The 9579-nt window shown below is 36.8% G+C and overlaps 1 long non-coding RNA gene across 1 annotated transcript in view; it reads left to right on the top strand.

Moving 5' to 3' along the window:
• The first annotated feature begins 1440 nt into the window (after positions 1 to 1440).
• Positions 1441 to 9579, top strand: part of LOC140344455 (uncharacterized) — a 30844-nt gene continuing 22705 nt past the window's right edge. Inside the window, exons 1-3 of the long non-coding RNA XR_011923566.1 lie at positions 1441 to 1572; positions 1670 to 1712; positions 2126 to 2267. This is a non-coding gene — a long non-coding RNA (uncharacterized lncRNA). The remainder of the gene's footprint in view (positions 1573 to 1669; positions 1713 to 2125; positions 2268 to 9579) is intronic.

Here is a 9579-nt window from a genome sequence, read left to right as displayed (position 1 = left end):
AAATAACTTACAGAAAACCACTATCATTGAAAGACCACCTGGTAAGGAGGGATTTTCAACCAGAAAGCAATTGCAGCTCCACTTCCAAACAAACATCTGGGACATTCAAATGTGGACACTGCACACAATGTCAATGGATCAAAGAAGATGTAACAATGACACTAATGAATGGCATAATTCATAGACCACATCATCACATTAATTGCAATACAGTGGGAGTAATCTACATTATCTTATGCAAGTGTGGGGCATTTTATATTGGTAAGACCAAACGCCCTTTCAAAAAAATTATATACAAGCATATCCATTCAATCCAGATAGGGAAAATTACTACCCCGGTTTGTTACTATGTTGGTACCCAACACCAATATGACAGCAAGGTCTTGTACTTTTTCGGCCTGGAACACATTTACGGAAATGAAAGAGGGGGAGATTTGGACAAAAGCTTCTCCAAAGGGTAACTAGATGGATCATAAACCTCCAAGCTACCACCAAACCAGGTCTCAATGATTTTATTAGCTACAAGTCTTTCCTTTTCTATCAGCCTAAAACACCCAAAACACCTTCTTCTTCATTTCTTTTCTATATTTTACATGAATGCTCGGTTATTATAAATGTTATACTTCATGTAGATAATGACAATAATAATATTTACTACTAAGAATGTAAAAATATTATTATGAATATGTATACAAGACTGTACTTAGACTAGTTATATACTCTGTAACCGTTCATTGTTACCTCTACTTAATTCAATGCACTTTTTTCAAACCTTAAATGGCTCATTGGTCGCCCAAAACGTAGACAGATATATGTTCTTACTATTTTGGGAATGAAGTGATATGAAAATAAAGGGAATAAAGTGACATGAAAGCCGTTATATATCGTGAATATATTTGTTTTTGATACATTGTAGAAATATGGACACATCTCTGTATCCTGTATTTTGGACTCAATACATGAAAAACATGTTATATAATGTGACTATATTTGTTTTTGATACACATCTCTGAATTCTATATTTTGTATTCAAAACATTGCAATGTTTATATGTAATTTATGTTATATGTATACCTATGTTGCACAAATTTCTCCTGGCGTATGACCTATAGACACACCATACACAATCCCACATACTCTCTCTATGACACTCATCACCCAGGCTAACCTTAACACATTTATTAGCACAGTACAACAAGCACCTTCACACCATCACAGCATATGAGGGACTAAGTGCCCATCTTTTTGGGCGCTTAGGCAGTCTGGGGTGTGTTGCTTTTACACTCCCCTGGACCTGCTTGTTATCCCCTCATCTGGCTCTCCCTTTCCCCTATGTGCTTGGAGGGGCCTGGTTTCTGCGGGATCTGCACAGGCCACGCCCACTCCTCTACCCCTGCTCCTGCTCCGTACGGAGCCCGAACAGCATCTGGACACCTCCATGTCCCTGCTGTGTACGGAGTCTGCACGCTATCCGAACTCCGTACAACCCAGCCCCAACACACACACTTCTCCCTCTCCCTTTACACTGGTATCTCTATAGGACTACGTACTCCATTCCTTCCTCCACCCAAGGTAAATCAAACATCTCCCCGTTTTATTTGTTTGCACCATCAGCTATGCCTTTACTTTCAGCAGGATTCACATCCCTCTTTTTGATCTCTACCTTTAGGTATTCCTACACATATCCTCTCTACCCAAGGATAACTACTAAGGTAACTAAACCTTCCCAGTATTTACCATTACATAATTTCACCTATGACCGTCAATGTATTCTGATGGTACCACTCTACCTGTAGGTACTTTTTTCATGATCTAGAATCAATATTAATATAGTTATGAGAACAAGATGTGTTTACCTTGGCAAGTTTAGGTAGGACTTATCTATGCAATTGGAGTTTATACCATATTCGCCCTTCATTAATTTACCGGTATGCTACGACTTATTTTATCTACAAACTTACTTTATAGTTGGAATTTGGTTCATAGAACTGAGTGACCCTCAGTATAATATTCTTATACTCTGCCCATATCCTACAAATAGTAAGTGTATACTATATTATTTTCCTAACTTCCATGTTCCTACCCCTCCCAAGTTATTATTAACCTATTATTACTTACCCTACAGGGTATACAGAGCCGAACCTCTGGGGACAACAGCCCTCTTTACATTCGCCTGGATTTACTTCCACACTTAGCTTAGCGGATTTATCTTCATACCATTTCCATATCTACTGGATTAATTTCCACATCAACTCCTCTACAGTATAGTAAGTGTTAACTTAATACAAAACACACACATATATATATATATATATATATATATATATATATTTATGTTATACACACTTTATACCTAGCTACAGTAATACTATATAAATATAAACCAGTGTGATCATAAAACTAACCATAATTTATGTATTTCATGTATTTTATGAAACTAGGAAATGGTTCATATACTTTGTTCCTGTCTTCATATGTACCATTAGAATATGTTCACTTACTACCTTACTACTAAAGAATATCTACTTTGCACACATACATCTTGGTATTACATGTACTTATATTAAAACCGTTGTATAGAACCTATTTCCTTATCTACTTTTCTTGTTAGGTATGCTTGTTTATTTAAATATTTGTGATAACTAACACCACTGAAGAAGCCAAGTTGGCGAAACACGTCGGAAATTACGTGACCTTAACAGGTCTTGTTATATGCAACTAACTATTGTTGATACAGAAACGTTTATGTCTAGGAGAAATATCCAAACCCCGTGACTGTAACAGAGCACAGGATATATAGTGTAAAACCAATATTGTATATATGTACCAATTGTGAATAGAAAAATACAAAATTCAATATTTTTGCACCAATATTTGGAGCCTCAAACCTCTTTCTTTCTCTCCTATCCACTTATCTTGATTATTTGAAATGAAGAATATAATTTGATGGAACCTATTATTTAACAGATCAACTTAAATTTGTCCATGTTTTTTCGCAAAAACCATCAACAGAAAGCAATCTCCATGATTTTCCCTTGCAGGGAATTAAAGTCATCACCACATGACAGGAAAACACAAATTTAGCCTCCTGGTTCTCTCCCTCTGACTTTCTTCATAGTTAGTGGTCCTGCAGACTTTGGGAGACCTCCTAGGCTCTCCCAGCCCACAGCCTGTCCAACTCAGACTCTAATTTCCTTCGAATCAAAGACCTTTTCCTTTTTTTTACTTCCAAGCTATCCTCAATTTTTGGCCTGGAACTGGGATGGAGTGCCTGGCCCATCCATTCCTTTTAGGAAATTCCAGGCCAGAATCCTAAACAAAATGCCGCAAATCTGCAGTGACACAATTATGTTACCCTATCTAGGCCCTTTAATTCCCATTCCAGGGGAAATTGTACATAATGTCAAATACCTTCTGAATTTGGCATTACATGTTTGTGTCTACTACCCAGTGTAGAGATAAATATCTAGAACCTGTTCTCTGTTATTATGTCTACATCTCCCACGTACACTCGATCAACAAAATAATAGGCAATTCTTAACAATATTCAATCAATTTTTAAATCAATAATCAATCGAAATGCCAACATCTCCTATAGATCTTTGTCATTTACCACTGAATGGCTTATACCTTATGGTCGAATACACCTATGTGACATTCATTGACATGAAATATATATACATTAGATATCGTAGTGTAGATAAAGTAAAGCAGGCTACACGTTGTAAAAAGATATGATATAGTTGTTAACAAATGAAATTGAAAAATACTGCACACAAACTAATAATGTGTATTTCTACATAATCTACGGTTTTCCTATACATTTTTAAATGAAAGCAGGATGTCTAGCGTATCTTTTTCAGCTATCATGAAATGGAAACGTCTGTCAAGTACAGGTTTTGAAACATGGCACTAAAGCCTCTATAAGTGTATTAACTATGCAGCCTGGTGAGCAGTAATGACAACCTCTTTCTCCACTTCTCAGCTCTCGTGCTTGGTGAGTGACAGTCCTGTGTCTCCCAGTCAGGTCATATAATCGTCACTTTCACTCAGGCTGCCTGCAGCAATAGACCTTGGTGATTCAACTCCAAGACTGAGCACAGTAGTATATCAGCTTTACACCTGCCATCACTTTGAGACAATACACATCCATCTTTCTCTCATTTTATGAGGTTCAAGAGCCCTTATGTTTGCGACATTCAGTAGATGTGTTTTTCCTCTGTGTCAACCCTTTTACAGAATGGTTTCAGGGGGGAAAAACAAGCTGTCAGGGACATCAATTACAACCATACTGAAAAGTTACCTTCTCCATACAAACAAGTCTAGGACATTGGAAAGTTTAAATCTGCCACACATCACAAATGCCAAATCAACCCTGTAATGCATTTTGTGGTGACCCAACAAGGGAGGCCTCGGTAATGACCTTCTGATATAGTTGCTACAGGCTTTTAGGAGAAACAAGGAATCTTATTTCAGGCAAAACTGTACTATATTAATCTTTATTGCTGCTTTGTTCCCTGTACTCACCTAAAGTAGCATTTACCAAGTCTTTAATTCTGTTCCCGTGGCTGGAGGACAAAGTTTACTAACCTTAGCAGTAAGCCCACCTATATCCCACACATTCACAGTGATCCTGAAAGTTACTCCTTTCTCCGTCTGGTAATGCAGTATTCAAGTTTAGTCAAAGAAAACGTTTAGTCAAAGAAAATAATTAACAGTATAGTAATTACATAGGTACAGGAAAAAGAGCAAATCACTTTCTGGTTACGGACTAGGACAGAATCAACAAGCAGATAGTGAAAATATATAGCAAATGGGACTTAAAAGAGAATTTTATTAACCAAAGTATATTTTTTAACAAATAATGCCACATCATATTAACAAGACACACATATAATACTGTTTTCAGCCATCAAAATATGTAATAAATAATATGTAATAATATGTAATAAGATATATTAAAATACCAATAAATTGTTTGCACTTTCATATGTTACTCTGTTTACTCCAAATATAAAATATATAATTGCATCCTTAACTTACATTAACTGCCTCCGAAAGTAGTCTACTGATACTTGAATACCCTTATAGTATAAAGTTATACTACTATAGTTTAAATATAAGTTATACAATAAGTTTTTTCACAGTGCTCAACATTTTTGACCATTTTCATTGACCATTTAGAACACCGCAACGCATTTCCCAGATACATAGTCTACTTCTTCAGGAGGAAATGTGTAGAGGTCAATATTTTGGGCCTGATTTATTAAAACTCTCCAAGGCTGGAGAGGATACACTTTCATCAGTGAAGCTGATTCAAAACATTTGCTAGCAAATTACTTTAAAGAAATCCATTCCAGGTTTGCTGATATTGTGTATTCTCTCCAGCTTTGGAGAGCTTTAATAAATCAGGCCCATTGTCTGTAAATTTTGTTGTTGCAAAAAGAAACATTTAATCCAGACTTAGGCAAAAACTATTTTAGAAAGAAATTAAAGAAATGATATAGGATCTAATTTTGGCCTGATGGTCTTGCAGAGATACAGATTGAGATAAATAGACATTCCTTCTTGAACGTTTTATACCCCTGCTTTAAATATACATGTATTTTATATATATATATATATATATATATATATTTGAACATTTGAATGATTTTTACCTTCACTTCAAATTTATCTATAAACAGATATGATTGTGATTGATCTATAATATTTACTATATTTTATATTTTCCACTGCACAGTTTAACTCTCCTGATCTCCCTCCTATCCTTACTATAGACATGGTTATTTTAAAGGAAAGGAAGGAAATTCCAGTACAACAAAAATATCATGTTTGTTTCTCAATACAACCACACAACATCTACCCTGCAGCACCCTAGGTATGGGAATTACAAATGCATTTTCCCTGCAGTGCCCCCATGCTGCTGGGTCTGGTATAGAGATGTGGCACCTTACTATTTAGGTTTACTCTACCTCATCACCCATCAAATATATTAAAGTTTACATTAATTTTTCCTAAAAAATGCTCTGATAATATAAAATAAATCATAATTAATGACACGATACAATCAATAACATCTTAAACAGCAATTTTATGTTACATTTTCCCCAAATTGATTTATCCAATCAGCAGCTAGATATCTATGTGGACAAATGTACATACCGCCAAATACAAAACACAGCACTAAAGTGACAGATCAATTACTTGGCAAAAAGGCAATAACCAGAACTAATGAAGACTCACTTAACAGACTCAGTCAGAGCTGTCATTGTCTTGGCAGACTTTTACAAGTTATTTTTTCCTTGTCTGCTAATTATTTTCTAACAGTATATAAACTGATCTGTTCGTTTTTCTTTGTCAGCACCAGACTTTATATTATAAAGCTGGCCACTCTGGTATTTTAGGGTATTTTGATTGTAAAACTGATGCAATATAGGTATCTGTCAGCATCAATATCATTTACCATAATACTGAGGTCTGCTTATACATCTGTACAGCTCTGCTGTGTTCCGTGGCAGAATCACTCAGAAATATTGTCGCAGTACACTCATATGATAGTCCCAGCTACAAATGATGATTTACTTGTGGAATAGAAAATGTTACTTAGCAAAAGAAATTTTTCTTTTAGCTTAGTAAGTAAGCTGACATTACATCAAATTACATTCAATCATCTGCAAAAAGCCTGTTTTTGTTTGTTTGTTTTTATAATTATCTTACATTGATTGGGTATTAGAAGTGAAAATAGTTTTTTCCGTATTTCGCTTAAAAATTAAATATTCCCTACTCTTTTGGTAAATCAGCCCCATTGCATATGGGATAGGTAGACAAGGAAATATTTAGAGAGCTAGATTTAGCCTGGTCTAGTGGTATGATGAAGTGAGATCTAGAGTGGAAGTGTGCATAGAAAATGTACCGTAATTACTAAGATAAGAAGCCCATTTACTGAAACACACTTGTGTTCACCTAAACACATCTAGTAATTCCCAGACACATAGCATGTTTAAAGTACACACATGTTCCCTTTAGTTTGTGTTTCACATGCAAATATTAGCCTAGAATGTGCTTCACATTTTAGTATTTGGTGCTGAACTTTATTCTGTCCTTATCCTCCTAAGACAGGGGTATCCAAACTTTTTGCAAAGAGGGCCTGATTTGGTGAGTTGAAAAAGTGTAGGGGCCGACCACTAACCAAGGTTAGTGTGGGCGTGGTTTGCGGGGGCCTCACACTGCACATGCCCACTATAATGACGTAGGGGATTCCCTGTGCGCACATGGGGACCCCTGTTCTGTCGATTATGCCCGCCGAGTAGCCGGCCGATAATTGCAAGGTGATTGATCAACTCTAATGAAATATAAAATAGCTTTTTTGTACACGTGTATTTTATAATGAGGGCAACAGTTCTGGCGGGCTGCATATTATTAATTTTATGACAGAGGCAGCGGGCGGGTGGAAATCCGAAAACAGGCCGCAATTGGACCCCAGTCTGGATGTTGGACATGCCTGTCTTGAGGGATGGGGTCTATGTGCAAGATATTCTTCAAGATCTCCTGATGAGCAAAGAAAGGGACCATCTGAGAAGAGGAGACCTTTTGAGTCTTCTGCTGAAGAGTGTCTGGTGGGAAATTAGAGCTGGATTCTTTATGAGTGGTCACTGACTGGTGGTCTGTGAGAAAATTTTGGTGGTCCGTGGTTCTGGTGGGTGCGCCCTCCAGTGGGATCAGGAGAAGGACCCTGCTGGGGGGGCACACTGGCAAGAGCTGTGGACCATATCCCCCGTACAGATCACAGGTTTAGGGCGGTGGGTGGGTTGTGTCTCTGAACACAACCTGCCCACTCTCACATCGCAGGCTCAGGTTCTGGCATCATGATGTCCCTACGGGGGAAGTTTCTTCCCCTTTGAGTGAAGTGACACACGGCTCCGCCCGTAAGTTTAGTGGTCTGTACGTCCTAAAACGTTGATGACCACTATTCTATATTACATTGTCAAAAGACTCCCTGCTCATTTAAAGAGGAGGATTTACATGATGTCTATTGACCAGTATCATCATAGCTCATTTGGGAGTTCCCAGAAGTTTTCTTCTGAATAATGTCAGATGAAAGCTTTCTCCGTGACATTCTTGAAGGGATCTCTACTTCAGGAAAAGATAGAAGATGTGATTCTTAAAGATCAAAGACTTGCTTGTCTCATGTATGTGCCGGTAGGTGACTGCTTCCCATAGGGTCACTTGGTTGGATGACCACTGCTATAAGACCTATAACTGGTTGAAAAAGAAGATTCCTTTGACTAGATTTTTGAAACAACAGAGGGTCTCTCTCTACCCTGTTCTAATTTTTTATTTTTTTGAGTACCCTAGCCTCCTTTCCCAGTTTCTTGAATAAATACCCCTCGACAAGGAAAAGTGTCTGAGCCTGATTGTTGTATTCTTATGCACAAGTGTATATTACATACTTATATGCTTAGATACTTTAATAAACCAAGTTTTTTCAGTAGCTGGATAAAGAAACATTTGTAGTATTTTCTGACTCATGTGAGAAGATGTAAGTTGTTCATTGTAGTGGTTTGTATCCCTCACACAGACATGAAATACTTAATAGGCAAATACAAGACCAGCTGCTGGGATTTTGAATTTCATAGCCATCCACAGAATGTGCTGGAACACGATGAACTATGTTGCTCCCTGTCATACAACAAATACGATATTTAACACTGAGAACCTCATGAATGCATGTAAATACATCTGCCTTGCCAGGCATAATTGTCGTTTGTCGGTAGTTAACTCTTAAATATGAAGGAGAACTCTGGGTGATACCTTTTGGAGTGACAGATTGTAAGGAGCTACACTATAAGTATCCCTGTTGATGTTATTCCTCTGTTTTTTTCTGTTATCTAAATTATATGAAAACACTAGTAATCAGTGTTTGCCACCAGTCTTAATATTTATTAAACTGAATAAAATAAAACTTCACAAAATGCTGCATAGTGTACTTTGAACAGACAGGTACGGTTGTTTTATTGCAGGAAAACATAATATATCTCATCTGCAATAAAGAGCCTTTCTGCTTGTAATTTTATTTTTATTTACTTTAACCAGTTTATTGTATTTGTATAGAGATTTGGGTTTAATGCTGGATGTTAAATTAGCTTGCAGCTTACAAGTAGTTAAATTAGAATTAGAACATGAACTATTTTTTTAATTCAATTTCTTTTTATTTTATTATCTATCAAGTTTGTATGTGTGTTCCCTGAGAAGATGTCAGAACTGCAAAAGACTAACATCGTATAGAGCTAAGCACAACGACCTCCAAAATGTACTTTCTCTCCTTTTTTTTGCTGGGTAAACCTTTGATTAAGTTTCCTCACAATAGCTATTGTAAGACGTTTCCATAAGATGCTCCAGAATAAATGTTATTGCAAAAGTTTAATCCTACAGATAAGCGTCCATGGTAATGTTGTTCCCATATGAGCAGTGAATTTTCAGTGTGTTTGCTCTACCTTCTGTATCCCTCTTTTCATTGTGTCTTTATACATAACTAACATCTTTGGCATTTCCCGCGGTGTGCCTGGCAGCTTCATA

The sequence above is a fragment of the Pyxicephalus adspersus genome, chromosome Z (genome assembly GCF_032062135.1).
Source record: "Pyxicephalus adspersus chromosome Z, UCB_Pads_2.0, whole genome shotgun sequence".
In the NCBI taxonomy this organism is placed as follows: domain Eukaryota; kingdom Metazoa; phylum Chordata; class Amphibia; order Anura; family Pyxicephalidae; genus Pyxicephalus; species Pyxicephalus adspersus.
The sequence above is the reverse complement of the archived record's forward strand: the minus strand, read 5'-3'. Positions and strand labels throughout refer to the sequence as shown.